General features: G+C 51.2%; 1 protein-coding gene across 6 annotated transcripts in view; it reads left to right on the top strand.

Annotated features, from left to right (window-relative positions):
- The window catches only part of TCF7L1 (transcription factor 7 like 1), a 102,539-nt gene that overhangs the window by 45,826 nt on the left and 35,123 nt on the right, over nt 1–21,590 (top strand). The window contains exon 1 of one of the 6 annotated variants that reach the window (XM_074940301.1): nt 10,382–10,515. The exons of the other annotated variants lie outside the window; for them this stretch is intronic. The gene's annotated coding sequence lies outside the window, so the exon portion shown is untranslated. Of the gene's footprint in view, nt 1–10,381; nt 10,516–21,590 lie in introns of those variants that run through there. 6 annotated transcript variants of the gene reach the window in all.

The raw sequence follows: 21,590 nt of genomic DNA, 5'->3' as shown, positions 1-21,590 counted from the left end.
CAGCAGAAAAGGGATCGCTTGGAGAAAGCTTTATGCAACTAACTAAGTTGATGCTTTAGAATGGAAAGTCTTAGGCAGCCTTAATTCTTGGTGTCACTTTGTTTGGGTCATATAAAATAAACTTGTTGCCTTGAAATCACATTTCTGTTGCTCCAGGGATTCCCTGCTGGTTCTGTCAAACCTGATCTTTGCCTGTGGACTCACAATGGAATTCAGCCAGGGGGAAAGTGGACTTGTTCAAATGCAAAACCATTGTGAACCTTGGGGCTTGTCAGTAAGCACACCCCTTTCAAGCCAGATTTGCACAGCTTTGAGTCGCTTTGTGAAAGCTCAGCAAAGGAAAGGGAATGGCAGTCCTTTCGGGATACCCCTGGGGTGGAGATGGGAGGCTGTAGGGTTTGGAATCTGTCAGGAGGGCAGGGATGTGGATGATTGACAGAGCCGATTGAATCAGGCAGTCAAATCTCTCCAGCAAAGCAGGTGAGAGGAAATGAATGTGGGAGGGGAATGGTCTGGGGTTGGGTGGGGCATACGGGACACAGTCTCTGCAGTCTGTCTGGGGAAGTGAGTTTGGGGAATGGTGGCCTGAGGTAAAGGATCTGGGGATGACATAGGCTCTCCAGGGAGGGGTGGGTTGTATGGTCTGGGGTTTCCCTTGGGGAAGTGGGGAAGGTATATGAATGATCGAGGATCACCCTTTGCGGGAGGGGAGGTGACGGTGGGGACAAGGTTCTCTCTGGGGCACGGGGGCAGCTGCAGGCTCTAGGATTTACCCTGCTGCCGAATGCCAAGACGAGGCGAGTCTGACTCCCCCGACCTCTTCCAGAACTGATTCTGTTCAGTGCTAATTCCCCGACAGCGATTTTAATCAACTCCATTAAACTCTCCCCTGTCTAGTGTCTTGTGCTCCAGAAACAGCCCTGCGGAGTTTTGAGTAATAGCTCAATTGTGTGTAAGTGGCTGTGAAGAGCCCTCTGTGCACTGTATGAATAGGCCACATATCCATGGAAACCAGAGCAGGCCGGCCGGCTGGCCTTTGACCCACTTGTTGCCCCCACCCTGGTATGCCTGGATTTGCAGCCCCGGTGTTCGGTCTCATTCCCTTTTCCCATGGGGGCGAGAGGCCCAACTGCCTTTCAGGAGCTTCCCAAGGCTCTGTGTTGCATGCAGGAGTAACAGCCTGTTTGTTGTGGCTAGCTGGAGTTTGCTCTGGCCTTGGGCTGCAGCATTTCTCTGCCATGTCGTCAGGTCTGCTGGGTCGCATGGCAATGCTGTGGCTTGCAGCTCTGATCAGAGGGGTTGGCAATGGGTGAGTTAGTACTAGGACACCATCCGATGGTCCAGGGACATCTACATCAAACACCTCGCTGGCCACTGACCGTACCAGGAGGCATGAGGCAGAACGACATCATGCATCAACTACGGGAAAGGGACCGAGAGACTTCTTCCATTGGACCATATGAACTGGAACCATAAACTCACTGAACATTAAATCTCACCAAATGAGGGTAAATCCATCCTCATCATCGTATCCACTCATTATACTCCACACCTGAACATAGCCGTTATGAACAACATACCCTCATATCTCAAAATCTGTACTTTGACCCGTTAACCTTTAACCCCCAATTGGGGATGTTGCAGATTATGTATTCCTTATGCCATCCAATCCTAAACCGAACTTCACACCCCTTGATAATCTGTACGTTATTCCCTAATCAGCAGAAATTTCTGTGCTTAAACTCTGTACTGTTTTCTTTTTATTTTAACATCATCGTAATCAAATTTGTAAATCGGTACTATAGGGCAATGTATGTGTGCTGTGGGGGAGGAGAGGGTGTGGGACTGCTTGGGTGTGTGAATAATGCGCTGCAAGGTACAAGAACTGTTCAAAATCATAATAAAGTTTAGGTTGAAGAGAAAAACCCCTGCAACCCTCTGACCTGACCCAACCCAAGGGAAAATACAGGTTCTTCACGGCTTTCTGAGTAAAACTAGAAGGGGGAATGAATATGGGGCAAGGGTCTGTTCCCTCTGTGACAGAACACTTGGGGGTGGGATGCACACCTAGTTCCTTGAGAACTTAGAGATATGGGCATATCTATTTTAAATAAATACATTCTGCTCCCCTGCAATCTCAGGCATTGTCTAGACTAGGTGTGGTGTTAGCATGTGTTATCTAAAATCTAGGCTCCCCCTCTAGACTTAGGCCTTGGCCACGTGGGAAAGTGTGACAAGTTAAGCTAATATAGTTATACTGGTATAACCGCCCATGTGGTGGACACTCCTTAATTCCTATATAAGAGAGGCTTTTGGGGATTTAGCTTAATCCCCTTCCCAACTTACATAAATTAAACCAAAAAAGGCACTGTAATGGCTTGTCTACACTACATAGGCAAAAGCAGCATCTCTATGGCGCTGTAGCTACGCTGCTCTAACCCACAATGTAGATGCAGGTTAGGTGTAGACAGGGCCTTATACTAGAATACTTGTGGCCACAAGGGGTTATACTGGTATAACCATAGAGGTTTACATTCCCAACTTTGGCTTATGCCAGTATAATTCTCCCATGGAGACAAGCCCTTAAACTCATCCAGCCTAGTATATGCTAAAGACAGTGTCTTTGTTAGACTTTTCAGCTGTGTTTGTTAGCCTGTGTTAGCAGAAACGTGCTAACACTCCTTGTGAGCCAGAGAAGGACTGCCTCTGAAGTGCAACTTTTCAGCACTCTTTGGCTGCTCAGGAACATGGGCGACTTTGCTTTTGCCTTGGAATCTCTCATTCCTGTGGACGTGGTCCAGTTGGGAGAAGTTTTCCCTTTTTCGGTTTGCTTGGGTTTTTTTAAAGTCAGATTCTTGGTTTGTGGCGTAGGGACCTGGGGGCAGAATCTCTTGCTGGAGCTGTAGAGGGTGTAAAACAATCACAGTTAGCTTGTGTTTGCAAAAGAAAAGAGAAAACCCTGTGTTCTGTCAGTGTTACATCCCAAATAAACTGCAGACCGTGCCTGAGTGCTGAGCCCTCCAGGAATATGGGAATGTTTAGCAGAGATCCGACTGGATCTGGTGTAGCTCTCTGGCTTGGAGTAGTTGGGGTGGGGGAGGGGGAATGGGTGACCTGTCAGTTAATTTCACAGCTGTGTAAACAGACAAAGGAAAGAAGAGGCTTCTGGTGGCGGTGGGGTGGGGTGGGAGAGCCCATGAATAATGGGTGTGGGGCGGGGGGGGGGGGGAGGTGAGTGGGGACTGGGGACAGGTTTTCCAGCCAGTTCAGACTTGTCAGTGTGGGGTTTGTAATCTCTAGGAATCTGGCAAGACATGGGAAGGCAGCTGGTGTATGAAGTGAGCCTGTTAGTTATGTACCTTCTCCTTTGAAAACATGCTGCCTAGGGGCTAAGACTTGTTTTCTGTTTCTGTCCAAACTCCCCCACCCCTGCCTGAGGGGAGAGTTGGTGCTTATTTCTCTTTTTCTTCTCCTCTTCTCCCTCCCTTCTGTTCCTTTTACCTCCCTTGTCCATAATTCTATAGACAGTCAAACCTGCAAACCTGACAGTGCTCACAGAACAAACAAACCCTGATCTCCCCCACTGCTCAGCAGTGTGTCTGCCACAGTACAAATGGGGATGTTCTTTGAAAGTAGGGTTCTCCTTTAACACTTCTGTCCATAAACAACTGCAATTCCTCTGACAGGCAGCTCTAATCTTGCTTCTAGACTTGCTCTCACCTAGCCCATTGGTTATTGCAGAATCACAGAAATGTATGGCTTGAAGGGACCTCGAGAGGTCATCTAGCCAGCCCCCTGCACTGAGGTAGGACCAAGTAAACCTAGACCATCCCTGACAGGTGTTTTGTCTTAAAAACCTTCCTTGATAACCAATTCCAATATTTAATTATCTTCATAGTTAGAAAATATTGCCTAATACCTCATCTAAATCTCCCTTGCTGTAGATCAAGCCCATTACTACTTGTCCTACCTTCAGTGGCCACGGAGAGGAATTGATCTGAGTCCTCTGTATAACGTCCCTTTACATACTTGAAGACTGTTATCAGCCCCTTCAGTCTTCTTTTCTCAGGAATAAAATATGCCTAGCCGTTTTTTAACTGTTCCTTAGAGGTCAGCTTTTCTAAACCTATCATCATTTTGTTGCTCTCCTCTGGTCTCTCCAATTTGTCCACATCCAAGCCTCCCTTATCAATCCTCTGCTAGGCTCCCAAGCCTCTGTCATGTAACTCTCATAAGAGAGATGCTCGTGAGGTCCTTCCACATGGGGAAGGTCTAAGGTAGCCCATGAGTGAAGCCTCTAGCATTGCCCCATTCTAGGTTTGCTTGCACTAGACACACTACAAATGTTGTGCTTTCCTCCAGATTGAGCGAAGGTGGATTCGAGATGTGGGGGAGCCCGCAGGTAAAGCACAAAGGTTTGGGGCATGTCCACAAACTGGTAATCGCTTTAACGAGGTGAAAAAAGTCTAGCAGAGACAAGTCCAGTCAGTCAGGGGATGCTGTAGCAGCTCTCCTGCCCACCAGCACTCAGCTTTGTCCCCAGCTTGCCATGCAAACAACACTGATCTTATCCTCCGCTCTTCTGGATAGCCCCAAAAGGGACCCTCTGCCATCCCCAGTAGATCCAATGATTTATCCTTTTAGCAGTAAAGGGCTAATCAGCAAGGCAGTGCCCTTCCCTCCCCACAGACTAGCTAACACATCTTTAAACATGACTCTCTTGGGGAAAAATTTTCTAAAGCACGTAAAGTGACTTGGGCGTCTACTGCCTAGTCTACACACAAATGTTGTACCGCTTTAACTCTAGGAATATGGTTACACTGGTATAACGCCCCCTGCTGTGGATGCAGTTATAATAACGTAGAGGTGCGTTGGGCAGGTCTACACTAGAAAATTAGGTTTCAGAGTAACAGCCGTGTTAGTCTGTATTCGCAAAAAGAAAAGGAGGACTTGTGGCACCTTAGAGACTAACCAATTTATTTGAGCATAAGCTTTCGTGAGCTACAGCTCACTTCATCGGATGCATACTGTGGAAAATACTGTAGCTCACGAAAGCTTATGCTCAAATAAATTGGTTAGTCTCTAAGGTGCCACAAGTCCTCCTTTTCTTTTTACTAGAAAATCAGATCGACCCAGCTACGTTGCTCAGGGATGTGAAAAATCCACCCCCCTGAGCAATGTAGTTAAGTCGACCTAAGTCCTCGTCTGGACAGTGTTAGGTTGATGGAAGGGCACAGCTGCGCCCCTGTAGCACTTCTGGTGAAGACACTCTAAACCGACAGGAGAGAGCTTTCCCTGTGGCTTAATTACTCCACCTCCCACAAGAGGTGATAGCTGTGTTGGTGGGAGATGCTCTCCTGCTGACCTAGCGCTCTCTACAACGGCGCTTAGATCGGTATGATTTATGTCGCTCAGGGGTGTGGATTATTCACACCCCTGAGCGACGTAAATTATACCAAAGTAAGTTCTAGTGTGGACAAGATCTGAGTCATAATTAAGCTGACCTAAGCCCCCATATAGACACCGCTAGGTCAACGTAAGAGTTCTTCCATCGATCTAGCTACCGCCTCTCAAGGGGGGTGGATTTACTACTGCATTGGTAGGGGGTTTTCCTTCGCTGTAGCAAATGTCTACACTACAGGGCTACAGCAGCCTAGCGGTAGCACTAGTGGTGTAACGTAGCCTGTGTATAGACCAGACCTTGCTCTACTCAGTACGATTCGGCTCCTGAGTGTCTGAGTGAAGTGTTACTCTCTGTCTACACTAGGTGCTATGTGGTATTTAACAACATGTTAATTAAAATGTGCGAGTTGCTGTGGTTTCTAGCACACTTCATTTTCCCAGTGTAGACATACTCTTTGTGACTCTAAAGCACCCAGATTCCAGAATTCATATACTGCAAATATAAGGAATAGAACAGCCAGGGCCTTTGGTTGGAGACTTGGGACTTTACCCTTCTCAACTGGCAACAACAGGGTTAATTTTAGAAATTTTCAAAGTGGGACTAACTCCTATAAATGGGAAATATGATGGGGCTAAATGCCTCAAGGTTCTGTATCAGGGCTGGATTTGGTTAGTATTTTTACTCATCATCTGGAAAGTGGGGGTGAGCAGTGAGGTGGAAACATTTACAGATGGCACAAAGTTAAGTATTCAGATTAGTCAAATCCAGAGAGGACTGTGAGGAATTTCACCTGGCTTTGTTAGGTCCCTCTGAATGGGCAGTGTAATGGCACGTGAAATTTAGTGCTGACAAATGCAAGACCAGGAAGTGCTGTCACTGCTATCAGATAAATGTTCTTTGTTTTCTCTGACTTCTCTGTTTCTTCTGTCCCCACTTTCCCATGCCACTCACCTTTCTTTCTTCCCCTTTTCCTATCACTCTAGGCACAGCCAGCCTTAAACACGAACAACCTAAGAATAGCTGCATTAAAAAGTAGTCTTGGAGGGAGTGTCTGTCTTTCTAATCTATCTCCATAGTCTCTAGGAGCCATCACAGACACTGTATGAGGTTTGCTGGCTCTGTCCCAAATGGCAAGATCTCTCCGCCCTCCCTCAATTTATCCGATACCCTACGTGGGCTCCATGGTGCCTGTCTTTCTGGAGGATGGTGCCGGATATTTAGCAGCTCGCTTGGAAGGGCCTGTGAAAAGAGATGGGGCTTCTGCTGTGTTCTAATACTGGTCAAGGTTCAGACACATACTGCTGTCTGGCGTTAAGGAGTTCCAGTGCCCAGAGCCCTCTACCAAGAACGTTTTCCGTTCTCGTGGTCCCTGTTGATTGTAGTTGCTGTGGCGTGGCCAGGAATAAGCAGTCAGTGAGAGAGCTCGATCTCATTCTATTAAGAGCTTTGAGAATTGTCTGCAGCACCTCGAACTCTGTCTGAAAGCGGCCAAAGAGTCAGTGCAGAGCACCATTGCTCTAGGAGTTGAACCCGTGGCGATATTCACAGCTGGTCCCTGGCAGACCATGTTGCAGAAGTCTAGTCTAGAAGTAACTAAGGTTGAAGCATTTTGGTCAGCTCTGTGGCAGAGAGCAGGGGAAGCAGGCGTTTGTTAAGCAGGCGTTTTTAGCTACTTGAGCAATTTTGGTGTCAAGCAGGAACAGTGACAAAGCCAGTAGCAAAAGCTGTGCTGCCCTGTGCATTTGCGGGATGGCTCTTGGGATTCACTTTCTTACAGGCACTCAGTGTTTATTCTTAGCTACCAGTTGTTTTCCTTTGATTTAGTTCTGGTGGTTCAGACCACGCTGCCAGGGAGACCATGTGAGTAACCAGCATGGTGAGCGTTGCCAGGAACATGAGGTACACTAACAGTCAATCCACAGCCATGTCTGTCAGCGCATAGCCAGAGCGTCCTGTAGCTGAACAAACCATATCAGCTAACCACACACCACAGAAATCTCCACCGATGACCAAAGGAATTATATGGACAAAAGTATGCAATGAAAAACCCAAAGGAACACCAAAAATCCCAACATAGAAAACCAGACTGAGATGTCCCTAAACAAACGGTTCAGCCAAACCACATATGACATCAACCTCGCATCTAAAGGTCAACACAATCCCTAACCGGGTGAGAGAAAACTGCAGTTCAAAAGAAGTGGAAGCAAGGTACATGGTAGAGAGTAGACTATCAAAACAGAGGGAAAGTAAGGGAGCTCTTCCAACCTGAACTACGGCGCCTCACTCCACAGGAACCTGAAGGAGCACGGGATGCTGAGGAACTACAGACCAGGGCTTCCTCAGAAGAACAAGTCATAGATTTATGGCCAAAGGGGACCACCAGATCACCGTGTCTGATCTCCTGTATAGCACAGGCCACCGACACTACCCAGCACCCTCACACTAAACCCATTTACAACCCTCAGGAGACTAAACTACTGTGTCACAGGCAGAGAATAGGAGGGAAAGGAGAAACTGATACAAGCTGCAGTCTCAGTAGACACCTGCTCCTCTGGCAAACCTGGAAAGTGGCAGGGACGATCTCTGTCTGAGTTTGTGCAGTGCTCAGCTCACTGAGCTCCTGATCTGATGGGGGGCCTGTGGGATGCTAACCAATAATAACAGCCAAAAGCTGCCAGGTGTGAGGGATCGCGGGTCTCGACCGTGGGTCCCCAGCACTGCTCAGACTGCGGCCGCCATGGGCGGCTCAGTGGAATCAGAGGACTAGCAGAGCTCTAGCTCATTTAGGGCTCCACCTATGAAGCTCCAGATTGTGGGAGACGTCTGGCCCTACCGACTGGCACAGGAATTTGTCCGAGCAGCTAGGTGAATCCCTGGCTGGCTGTCATTTAGAATCTTGCCTACTTGTTTGACTCCTGAACCCTGCATCCTAGCCTCTTCCTACCCTCCCTGTTCCAGATCCTCCTCCGCTCCTGCTCCTCCACCCTACTCCTATCTCTGATTCCGGCTTCGACTCTTGACTCCTGATTCTGACTCCACTCATCCTCTGGCTCTGGCTTCCAACCCTTGGCTTGACTCCTGACTCCATCTCCAGCTCTGATCCCTTGGCTCTGGTCCCTGGCACTCGATGCTACCCATTAGGCTTGACTGCCCACACCTTTGTCCTCACACCAGTCCAGAAAGCGGAAATCTCGGCAGAACATTTTGCGGTCTTATATGCAGGAACCAACCCCTAAATCTTATGGCACAGTTTGAACAAGACAAATACAATTGGAGGACACCCATTAAGGACCATCCAGCAGCTCAAACTGAAGAAATCAAGTGGCCCAGACACTACATCAGAGGAAATTAAAATTCAACAAAGAACACATCCATGAAACCCTCTTAAAACTACAGATACAGGCTGGTTACATGGTTACCTAGAATATGTAATTAGTGGGGAATTGTCATCCAGTGGGGATGTTTTTAGTCAGAACACGCATAGATGGCTTTTTGACCCAATGCTACTCAGCTGGTTAAAATCCCTGACTATGGATGCTGCCAGCAAGATAGTAAGTGGCACTAGACCATGATCCACTAAGGAGGAGGAACTCCCCTAAACTGGGATGTGGAGGCAAAAGGTGGAAATTTTTAGGTTCAGTCTAAAGTCAAAGTACAAGATGTCATAGATCCACAGGGTCAGTGCTATGCCCCAGCTTTGCAACAGCCTCGAGGAGGAATCCCTTCAGGGTGCCAGATCCCCACAGGTCTCACGCTTCCTGCCCAGGATAGCCATGTGGCCTCTTTCGTTTGAACCTCTGGGGCTCCAGCATTCCCGCGTCACACCGTGAGCTCTGTTCAGCGAGTCCAACTGAGGAGCTCCTGGTGGAGACGTGTACGCTCTTTGGGGATTAATGCGCCTCACCCAGCATTTGCAGGGACCTTCCAACCGCGTTGTCCAAGCAGGTGGGTTTATTAATCACCGGGAACACAGCATAGGAGGTCCGTACGTTAGCACAGAGAACTGAAAGTTAAAGCATAGACCATTCTGGTCAGCCCAGAGCCCAGCCAAGCTGTGGTGAACCCCATTGTTCAAGCTCTGTCTCTCTCTGACCTTCATCAGATCCCTGCAGGTGAGAGGCCCGACTCCTTCCAGCAGCCAACTCTTACCCCCCTCACCTCGCACCTCTCCAGTCCTTTGTTCTCACACTGGGGTCTATGCTCAGCTTCCCTCCTGAGAGGTGGGGAAATCCATGGGTCATTGGACCTTATGTTGTCTCTCTGGCCCCCTTTGTTGATACGTGTTGGTTTCAGCCCCCTCCTTAATGACTCTTCATTCCACCCAAACAGGGAGGTGACACCTACTCTGCCCTGAGAGCAAACTTAATCCCTCCCCCCCACCCCACTGGATACTAAATGCACTGTATAGGGGAAATCGAGGCACACATCGGCTTCATAAAAAATACTACAAAAATCCCACTTTGTCACACTAGAGGCATCACTGTATCTTTCCCCTCATTATGGCTTTGTGTGTATGATACAATCCTTGCAAACTAGGACCTTTCTCCAGTACCTTGATGACGATACAGTCCAGAAAGCTGTTTTACATCCGGGTTTTATGCCAAGTGAAGAGAAAACAAAATTTTGTCTCGCAGAGTGGAAAAGAGGGCTAATAGATTAAAAGTGTTAAAAATACACGAAATGCTTCCCAGTGTTACTTCTCACTAGACAATTGCCCTGGGGACATTATCCGATGGCAAGTGAGAGTAAGATGTCCACAAGGCGATCTCTGTGTTGGAAAGTTGTTCCCGCTGTGGAAGAGCCAGAGAAGTTCCTGCTTTTAGGGCACTGGCTAAAGTCTGTCTAGCATCTTGTGTTGGGATAAAGACTTCACTCTGTTCCTGTGTGTGGAAGGGGCAGGAAATCCGGCCGATAAAGTTCCTAATTGGGCATTAACAAATCCTGTAGCGTGTCCATCCAACCCAAGTTTGCAGTGAGCTCTTCCTCCCTGCAAGAGCCTGGCTTGCCAGTGGCAGAGTGATTATTACAGCGCAGGGCAGACCGAGGCTTGTTCTCTGCATCCTATTGTTCAAGAGCAGGATTGCAGGGCCACAGGACTGTTGTTTGAATTGGTGAGTGTTAATCCCCAGCAAGGGGGAAGCTGTCTAGCGAATGGCAGGTTAATGTGCAGACAGTGGGGTGCATTGTGCCGTGTGTGTGGTGCAACAGCATGTGGGCAGAGAAATGGTTAAAATCCTATTCATCGCCCTCCCCTTGGGGAGGGGAGCGTTGGGGGTGGTAACGAGCAACCAGGGCCTGTTCTAATCTCTCTGGAATGTAACTAGTTTGAAACTTTTATAGCTTCAATATGCCATTAACTCATTTTTGCACATGGCTGTACAGTGAGTGTCTGTCTGAGAGGCACTGTCTCTTGCTCGGAGGGGAGTTCACTTTTCCACATTGCCACTGAACCATTAGCTAGATCCCCCTCTTTGTATATTTTGAGAGGGCCCCCCCCTTCCCCTAGCCTCCCCCCCACCGGCCTTCTAAATTGTTTGAAATGAGAAGCAGCCTTTATACGTCCTTCCTAGAGGCACCGTCCCCCATTCCCCCCGCAGCTTCTCCACTTACCAAATAGATTAGAAAGCCCCCTTTGTGATCGGAGTGTTCTGGGGGAAAGGAAGGGAGGGGGAGGCTCAGTAAATAAACCAGCTGGAAAATGACGAACCGGGGAGAGCTTTCTGCACGTCTTCTCTGGGCACGTGGGTTCGCGGCCCGTTCGGCTGTAGCCACTGCCAGCAGAAAGCTGACTCACCAGTGGGATGTGTGACTGCTGCCACAGGGAGATGGGTGTTGTGCGTCTCCCTTTAAAATGACTCTGCAGTAAAGGAGAGTGAACTCAGATCACCACTCAATGTTTTGAAACAGATTGGATGTGTACAGCAGCCAGATCCAGGGACTTCCCCACTCTATCCCGGCTTCTTTGATCTCCGGGTTTGGAGAGAACATCAAAGCAGCAGTTTAGGAAACTACTTCTACTCTAGTGTGAGTATAGAGTGTACTGCAGGTCACTGCTCTGAGAGCTAGTGCAGGGTCACGGGGCCAGCTGCATACCAAACATACTCCTTGTACAGATGACGACCCTGGCTCCCTGCCTCCTCCATAATTGGCCTTTTTAGGAGCTTTTCAGGGTGAGATCTGGTTACAGATTCCCAGGCCCGATTCTACATAAAGGACAAGGATTCACCACTTAACCCAGGCTGCCTCTCCCTGGAGGGCCCAAATGTGCAGCTGTATTGTCCTTCCCCATAGGGCTTCACAATGGGGATAAGGAATCCCTCACCAACAAGCCCCTTATAGACAGCAGCTCTCGGGGGCCCTGCTCTCTCCCATAATCCACTGATGGCAAAGCCTCCCTGTGCATACATCGTAAAATTGTTCCTGAGTGGGACTGTGCACAGCACTGCCAGGGGCAGGGGGTAACAATGGCTTTATGCCTCCCTCATGTCCTCACAGTTCTGGGCTGGCTGGGGGCACTGCTCCAGGCGAGCACCGGTGCCTGTGCCAGTTTGAGGTGCTGCCCCCGGATAACCATGCGAAGGTCCCCTCGTCCAAAAGAGATGGTCGCATTCTCTGCTTTTGCTCAAGCTAGAAAAAGTTTTCCTTGCTCCTTCCTCCTGCATGATGGTCTGACAGCTGCTGCAGACAGGACCCCGGACTGCAAGTGCTAGGAGCAAAGGCTGGGCCCGTACTCTTAACTAAAGGCTGTCTCTTCCAACCTACCAGCCTTGTTTCTGTCTTATCCAGAGGGAGCATCAGCGAGTTCAGCTCACCCTTGGATCCCTGCCCGAGTCCCTGCCATCATCAGGTTCATCAGCAATGAGTGGGTCAAGTGAGAGAGAGATACAGGGCTGGATTTCCAAAAGTGCTGAGTTCTCAATGAGCCGTGGGGTGGCATTCACCGTTGTCCTCAAGGGTCTGGGCTGGGGGGGGTGTTTGCCTCGGAAAATCTGGCCCATTACAGCTGTGTGTTGCCAGCACACTGAATGCACTGCTGCTGTACTTTCTCACTTCGGGCTGTATTGGGCAATCTGCCCCAGCGTAACTGAAAGTGACCCAGTTGCATCAGTTGCACTTAATCTGGTTTAAATCATGCTTAAACTGGTTTAGTTTCATGTGCTAAGTTACCTGTGCTGCAACAAACCCTCTGAACTGTGACCTAGTGGCCTCAGCCAAACCTGCCGGGCCTCTTCAGCTGGACACCCGGTGAATGGATTTCTTGCTATAAAAGCTGGACGGAACTTAGACAAGTAAGTGAAGCAGCATATCCAGCTGCTTTCATGGCAGAATGACCATTTCACAGCGGGAGATGTGAGGGCCGCTGGCTGGGGTGACTGGCAGAATGGATGAACTCACAGCTGGGGTATGCTTGGCGAAGTCTTCGGGTCAGGTTCATCCCTGCATTTGACAGAAGGAGGCAATTTGGGCAATCCCCAGTTCAGAGGCTGTGTGGGCAGGCACTGCCCCTCCTGCAGGCCTGCTCAGTCTTCAGGCCTGCCCTAAGGTGTGCCGGTGTCCCAGTCGGGCTTTGCAGGAGTGCATAATCGCCAGGGTGCAGATCTGCCTCTTCGCTGGAACATCTCCTGCTTCTGGGCCCAGAGCTGGAAGAACAGCTCTGTACCTGGGTGTCGAGTTTTCCTGTGCGGGAGGTATTCCCAGAGAATATGGGATATTCAGAGCAGGCGTGCATGTGGACCAGGGACCTGAATTCATGTCGATTTGAGAAGGGGTATATGTGAGTGAGAGAGAGAGAGAAAGAGAGACTGGGGTTGTACATTCGTGTCACTGCTGGAATTCAGGGCAGGAGAGCATTTGTGACTGGGGCTCTGTGTTTGTCACTGCAGGGATGCTAGGTGGGAGTGTGGGGGACTGGGGCTGTGTGTTTGTCACTAGGGATTCTGGAGGGGGGAGCACGTGGGTGACGGGGGTTGCGTGTTTGTGTCACCGTGGGGATGTGGCGTAGGAGTACATGTGTAACGGAGGAGGTACCGTCGCTGCCTTGCACGTTGCATACTCTGGGGTGCAGGGTGTTGTGAGAACATTTTACATTGCACGCTTTGGTCTTGGGGGGCTGATTGTGCCCCACTTGGGCCAGCGGACCCAGAGCACTGAGCTGATGGAGGGAGTGCTGAGAGTGCCAAACAGGTCTGGGGGTGGGGGAGGAGGAGCATTGACCTCCCTGCGTGTAGTGGGAGCACTGAAGGAGCAGAGGTTCTGGGGATGAGGTTGGTGAGGGGCAGGGTGTTGATGCGGACACGTTGGCTCTGGCAGCTGGAGTGGCATTCCCATCCCCGGGAACCAAGCGGCATATCTTTGCTGTTGTCCAGACACCTTTCTGTCCGATGGACTGTTCCCCCTGGCTGCCTCTGCTGTCGCCGAGCAAGGGGCTTTGGTGCCTTTCCCACTCCCGTCTGCCCTGGCGTTGTTAGTTTTGGCTGGGTTCTGCTCGACGCTCTGCAGCATAACCAGCCCCTCCGTGCAGTGTATGCCACGGAGAGAGCCGCACTTTCTGCTCATGGTTCCTTCTGGACTGTTTGTGTGTTTTATAGGAATGAGATAAGCGCTCTTCCTGTTCCATGCTGAACATACACAAACCCTGCTTCCTTTCTCCTAAGCTGCTGAATACATGGGACGCTTTCCAACTCTTCCTCCTCCTCCCAAAGAAGAAAAAAAATCCAGAACCTCCCAGATTCCAGAGCTTTCCTCTTGGCAGAGTGCTCTCTGCACATTTTAAAGTGTTTGCTCTCTGCATCCAGGGAGGAATGTGAATGCAGCCTGCGGGTTTGCAAACAACTCCTTTCAGAGGGAACACAGGTCGTGCCACTGCTTCTCTGCTTCATCTAGGCCGACACAGAGCTCCCCTTTGTCCTGCTGCAGCTTGTAAAGAGCCCACATGCACCTCTCCAAATAGGTGGCTGTCAGACAACAGGAGAGTCCAGCCTGCGTGCAGACCTCTAGCTTCCTCCCAAGGCCATGCAATTCTTTTTAGCTGCCTGGAAAATACAGTCTGGGTTTGGGCCTCTCTTCTCTTCCATGTCTGAGTGGCTCCTCTTCTTTTAAGGTGCAAGGGTAGCGCAAACCAGTTCTTCTTCGAGTGCTTGCTCATGTCCATTCCAGATTAGGTGTGTGCTTGCCACATGCATGGGTGCTGGAAGTTTTTCCCTCAGCAGTATCCGTAGGGGACCGGCTGTGGTGCCCCCTGGAGCAGCACCCACATGGCACGGTATAAGGGGCGCTGCTGCCCCCCCCCCCCCCCCCAGTTCCTTCTTGCCACCAGTGACGATGCTGGAACTTCTGCTGCTTCGGCGAGCGTTGTTTCATTCTCTGTTCTTGTGAACTTTGAAAACCTGTAATATAGTTGTATATAGTTAGTAGTTTCTTAGTTACCCGTAGTAATAGTTCTCAAGCTCTTCGTTAGTCCCGAATGGGACTCAGCCGGGGGATGGGTCATGCCCCGGTCCCCAGGCTTTAAGCCCTGCGATTGCTGCAAACGGCCCATGCCCGTCAGCACTCCACATACCAGCTGTCTAAGGTGCTTAGGCGAGGGGCACATAAGTGACAAGTGCCGTATCTGCAAGTCCTTTAAACTTAGGACGAAGAAGGAGCACGATATCCGTCTAAGAAAGCTCCTATTGTTCAGTATCTTCATAAATGATCTGGAGGATGGTGTGGATTGCACCCTCAGCAAGTTTGCAGATTACACTAAACTGGGAGGAGTGGTAGATACGCTGGAGGGTAGGGATAGGATACAGAGGGACCTAGACAAATTAGAGGACTAGGCCAAAAGAAATCTGATGAGGTTCAACAAGGACAAGTGCAGAGTCCTGCACTTAGGACGGAAGAATCCCATGCACCGCTACAGACTGGGGACCGAACGGCTCGGCAGCAGTTCTGCAGAAAAGGACCTAGGGGTTACAGTGGACGAGAAGCTGGATATCGGTCAACAGTGGGCCCTTGTTGCCAAGAATGCCAATGGCATTTTGGGATGTATAAGTAGGGGCATTGCCAGCAGATCGAGGGACGTGATCGTTCCCCTCTATTTGACATTGGTGATGCCTCATCTGGAGTACTGTGTCCAGTTTTGGGCCCCACACTACAAGAAGGATGTGGAAAAATTGGAGAGAGTCCAGCGGAGGGCAACAAAAATGATCAGGGGACTGGAACACATGGCTTATGAGGAGAGGCTGAGGGAACTGGGATTGTTTAGTCTGCGGAAGGGAAGAATGAGGGGGGATTTGGTAGCTGCTTTCAACTACCTGAAAGGGGGTTCCAAAGAGGATGGATCTAGACTATTCTCAGTGGTAGCGGATGACAGGACAAGGAGTAATGGTCTCAAGTTGCAGTGGGGGAGATTTAGGTTGGATATTAGGAAAAACTTTTTCACTAGGAGGGTGGTGAAACACTGGAATGCGTTACCTAGGGAGGTGGTGGAATCTCCTTCCTAAGAAGTTTTTAAGGTCAGGCTTGAGAAAGCCCTGGCTGGGATGATTTAATTGGGGATCGGACCTGCTTTGAGCAGGGGGTTGGACTAGATGACCTCCTGAGGTCCCTTCCAACCCTGATATTCTGTGATTCTGTGATTCTAATGGAGTCGGCACTCACTCCAGCACCGGAGCAGCGATCCGACTCCGCACCGAGCACCATGGCCTCCATGCGCAGTGCTCCGCCTGTCCCCCTCCACAAGCTGGCACTGGCCCCGCTCCACGGCTCCAGTCAAGAAGCCGAAAAAGACTCTGAAGGGAAGATCTCCTACCGTAAGGGATTGGTGAGGGCTGGGGGCGAGCCACAACCCATGCCAGGCAGCTCAACACCCCCCTCGGGAAGTCAGTTCCCAGCACAAGTCGAGCGGTGCAGCCCATCCCACACTTCGCCTGTGATTCCGGATAGCAGCACAGGCCCCGGCCAGCTTCAGGTGCCATTGACGCCCAAAGCCCTACAAGGAGCTCAAGAGATCCTGATGCTCCTGGTGCCACCCACACCGACTCCAGCGGTACCCCGGTCTTGGGGGAAACCCGTGCTGGGACCTATGTGTGTTCCCCACCTCAGTGGCACTGTTCCCCATTGAGAGGGACATCCCGCTATTGCTCACCCACCTGAAGCCATCACGACTGAAGAGGCAGGCTCAGTGTCCCCGATCGAGGGACTCGAGGCGTACCTTGCCAGTGGATTGGCGCAGAACCTCTGAGGCAAGCCCCACCTGGCAAGAACTTCCAGGCCGGACGCGACTGTTTCCAAGGGCCCAGTACCAATCACGGGACTGATTGAGGGTCAGAGATCACAGATTGCCAGGCCGTTATCGCCTGTCTCCTAGCAGTAGGTCGCCCTACTCAGGAAGATCCTCCCAGCAACTGGCCCGTATTAGCTCCCGGTACCGGTCAAGTAGTGTGAGGCATGGATTGCCAGGTCTTTGACACAGATCCGCCGAACACTGTCAGTTCCCAAGATCTTGACCAAGACTCCCGTCTCACTCCGACAGGTCGGCTTTGGGACGCAGTGACCGGCACCGGTCGGACAAGAGCCACCACTCCACCCAATCCTGCTCGCCCGTTACTGACCGCTCTGCTTATACCTCCGGCACGGAGCGAAGCTCCCTGACAGCGAGACAAGCCCCCGTACCTGCGGTGCTGCCTATATCATCAGCACCGAAACCTGTCCCATGGCCCCAGGTGTGGTAGCCGGCGCCATGGAACTCTTGGAGGTTCATCCAACCCTCCCAGGCTGCCCAGTCAGCGTAGGGAGCCTTGGAGAGGCCAGCGGCCTCCGCATCCCATCCCCCTCCGGTGCTCAAGGCTTCGGGGGGTAAGACCCCACAAGTCCAGGAGGACCCAGGGGAGTAAACTGCTAGACCACCAATGGAAGTAGAGGTCCCTGCAGACCAGCTCATCAGGGACTTCTCTTCTCACCACGAGTGGTCGCTCTATCCAGAGGTAGCCTGCATAATCTTCCAAAGGTGGGGAACTCCCAAGTGGACCTGTTCGCTACCAGACAGAACAGGAAGTGCCACCGGTTTTGCTCTTTGCAAGTCTGAGCAAGGGCTCCCTCTCCGATGCCTTCTCCTGTCATGGTCAGGGAGCCTGATGTACACATTCCCTCCGATTACACTCATCGTCAGGGTCCTAGCAAAGATCGAGAGATCAGGCGCAGGTTGTCGTGATCGCCCCAGCGTGGCCTCTCTAGCATTGGTTCAGCACTCTCATGAGCTTGTCAGCGGCCCCTACCTGGCCCCTGCCCAACCGCCCAGACCTGTTGTCACAGGATCATGGTCTGCTCCTACACCCCAACCTAGAGTCCCTCCACCTCTCGGCGTGGATGCTATGTGGCTGAACCCGGAGGAATGGACCTATTTGGAAGGAGTCCAACAGGTCCTCCTGGGGAGTAGGAAGCCCTCAACCAGACTGACTTACCTGGCCAAGTGGACGAGGTTTTCCTGCTGGGCATCCAAACATGGCATCTCTCCCTCACATTCTTCCATAAAGGCTGTCCTGGACTGCCTGCTCCATTTGAGGAACCAGGGCCTAAGGCACACTTCCATTAGGGTGCATCTCAAGGCCATCTCCGCTTTTCACCTGCCAATCCAAGGACAGATGGTGTTTTCCCATGACATGATGGTCAGAATCTTGAGAGGGCTCGAGAGACTCTTCCTGCAGGTACGGACTCCTATCCCGCAGTGGGTTCTTAACTTGGTTCTCTCTAGGCTCATAGGCCCACCCTTTGAGCCGCTGGGTTCCTGGTCGCTTTCCTTGTGGTGGTGAGGTTCGAAATTAAAGCCTTGACCTCAGAACCACCATACACAGTCTTCTACAAAGACAAGGTTCAGCTGCAGCCCCATCCGGCTCTCCTGCTGAAGGTGGTGTCCACCTTCCATATGAGCCAGGACATCTTCCTCCCAGTGTTCTGTCCCAAACTGCACAAGACCAGTGAGGAGAGGTGTCTTCACATGCTGGGTGTCCAAAGGGCGTTGGCTTTTTATTTAGAACGTACCAAGCCCTTCAGTAAATCAGCTCAGCTCTTCATCGCTACAGTGGACAGGATGAAGGGTCTTCTGGTGTCCTCGCAGAGGATTTCCAATTGCATCACCTCGTGCGTAAGGACCTGTTACGATCTGGTGGGGGTTCCTTCACTGCCGATTGTCAGAGCCCATTCGACGAGAGCACAGGAGTCTTTAGTGGCCTTCCTGGCACACATCCCTATCCAGGACATCTGTAGAGCCGCAACGTGGTCCTCTCCACACGTTCACGGCTCATTATGCCATCACTCAGCAGGTCAGAGATGACGCTGGATTTGGCAGAGCTGTGTTGCAATCGACACGTCCGTGAACTCCTACCCACCTCCAGGGGTACTGCTTAGGAGTCCCCTAATATGGAATGGACATGAGCAAGCACTCGAAGAAGAAAAGACAGTTACCTTTTCCGTAATTGGTGTTCTTCGAGATATGTTGCTTATGTCTATTCCACAACCCGCCCTCCTTCCCCACTGTTGGAGTTTCTGGCAAGAAGGAACTGAGGGAGGGGGAAGCTGGTGGCGCCCCTTATACCGTGCCGTATGGGTGTCACTCCAGAGAGTGCCATAGCCAGTCCCCTATGGATACTGCTGAGGGAAAAACTTCTGGCACAGGTGCATATGGCAAACACACACACGCACCCCTAATAGGGAATGGACATGAGCAACACATCTCGAACACCAGTTACGGAAAAAGTAACTCTTTTCCTCTCCCTGGGGAAACCTGCCTGAAGTCTATTCCCCTTTCCACTGCACTTACACTCTTAAATTACTCAAGTGCTTTTGAAAATGGGATTTAGGCCTAGATCCTCAAAGGTATTTACGTGCCCCCTTTGAGGAGAACTGGACCTTAGACTCAGTCATTTAAAAGCTTGTGAAATATTTTCCCTCTGTCTCATTTCTGCATCTGTAAATGAGAATAATTGAACAGGAGTGCAATCTGTGCTGCACAGGGGTGCTGTGAAGATGCATTCATTAATTAATGTTTGCAAGGCACTCAGGTAGGTGATGAGGGCCATAGAAAAGCCAATGAAGAAATTTTAAAAATCCAGTATACAGCGCTGTATTTGGATGGGGTACTAGAAGTGCGAGGAGAAAAAGAAACATTGAACAATTGCCTCTTTCTCTGAGCTCCATCCATCCTACGTGCTCAAGGAGGCCAGGGTTCCTGTGGAAAAAGTAGGTTATCATTTTTGTGATGTATTTAAAGAGGGTATCATAAGTTACTCTCACCAGGGGCAGAAGTAAGGCGTTTCCTAACTTCTGAGTACTTGACTTTGCAACCTTAGCAGAGTTCTTCCAACATAGCTTTTCGCATGGAATAATGTGCCTCCGAGTCCCCAAAAGCTGTGTGTTAGGGTATAAGGAGTGCCATAAAAAGAAAATTCCTGAAAATATCAAACTGCCATTACATTATTAATCAGTGGTATGCCCCCCAGAGTTCAGGTGTGGTCACCCTAGCTCAGGAAAAAGAGAGAGCAGAATTAGAGGGGGGTTTAGAGAAGGGCAGTGATAGGGTTACCAAATTTGAACATTCAAAAAAGAGGACACTCCACATTGGGGTGCTGTCGGCCCCCCCCACAATCCTCCCACGCTCTGCCCCAGATCCCGCCCCCTCCTCACTCCCTGGCCCGCCCGCTGGCTTGCTGGCTTCCTCAGTCCCTCTCCCACCTGCCACTCACTTCCTCACTCCCCTGCCAGAAACCCCCATGCGCACCCCGAGAACCCCCGCCTGCTGCTGGCTCGCCGCTTGCCTCCTCACCCCCACCCGCCACTTGGTCCCCCACACGGCCTGCTGCTGGCTCGCCGCCCGCCTCCTCGCCCGCCCGCCAGCCACTGGCTTCCTCGCCACTCGCCTCTTCACACACACACACACACACACACACACACCCCCCGCCGCTCGCCCACTCACCCCTCCTGCCGCAGGTCCCTCGGCTCCTAGGATCGGGGCAGCCGAGGGGTCTCCACGTTCTGCGCCCGCCACAAGCACGAGCTCCGGGGCTCCCATTGGTCAGGAAAAGCGCCAGCGGGAGCTGCCGGAGCCGCGGCACGAGGCTTGCAGGCGCTGGCAGGGCGCAGAGAGCCCTCCGCCCCCCCAGACCCGACCCTAAGAGCCCAGGGGGCGAGGTGGGGAGTCCAGCGCCCCGTCTCTTGCGCTGCACGCAGTCACTACACGGCTCTTCCAGCACGTGTCTCTCGCATTTGGCACCTGTGTTCCAGCAGGCAGCAGGGCTCTGTAAGCGGGACTTGGGCTCTGACCCTAGCCCAGCCTGATGCGACCATATGCAAGTTGGCTTAGCAGCGAGCTGATAACGAGAGCAGCAAGGGGCATGGACACTTTCTAACGAGTCTGCAGAGGAGACTGGAACTCGTGGCCTTTGGGTTTATAGTTCGGTGCGTCCGCTAGCAAGCGGGAGGGTGTCTGTGGGAAGGCTGGGACCTCCCTCCCTCAGGTAGGATGTGCTCATTTCTCTGCTCTGCCTGTTTTCAACAGGGAGCAGTCCAAGCATGCCCAGTGCTGCTAAGAGCCACCTGCCAGCTGAGCCGGCACTGGGCACCCTGGGGCCAAAAGATGCTTGCTCTGCAAAACCAGATAAACAGCTAATGATTGTGTGTTGCTGGATTTCTCATGGCCGGTGCTTGGTTGCGTGCCCTAGCCAAGTGCAAGGCCATCCTGAGAATAGGAGATTTGTGTGGCTCTGCACCTCCGTTTGCTTTGAATGTGTGTCAGAAAGCACTATAAGACCCTGATGCTTTTAAAGGAGGAGGGGCCTAGGCATGTGGATGTTACAGCCCGGAGAGAAATCTGCTCTCAACAGAAACTTTCCTACAGGCTCAGCTAGAGTTGCTGCTGCTCCTTCGTGACCCAGCCTGCACTGGAGTGTGCTGGGAGCGTGGGTGTGAACAGCTGATGGGGCTCCCTTTCCGGTTATGGCCCGCTGGAAGGCGTTTTGCTGTGCAGACTCCCGAGGTACATGTACACGGAGGCTGGAGGTGTAAGTCCTAGCGCGGGTAGACGTACACACGCTAGCTTTGATTGAGCTAGCATGCTAAAAATAGCAAGGTGGCTGCTAGCCCGAGCCACTGCCCGTGCCGTGTGGCTATTTTTAGCACACTAGTTTGATTAGAGCTAAAGCACGTATGTCTA

This window comes from Natator depressus, chromosome 26 (genome assembly GCF_965152275.1).
Source record: "Natator depressus isolate rNatDep1 chromosome 26, rNatDep2.hap1, whole genome shotgun sequence".
NCBI classification, from domain to species: domain Eukaryota; kingdom Metazoa; phylum Chordata; order Testudines; family Cheloniidae; genus Natator; species Natator depressus.
The sequence above is the reverse complement of the archived record's forward strand: the minus strand, read 5'-3'. Positions and strand labels throughout refer to the sequence as shown.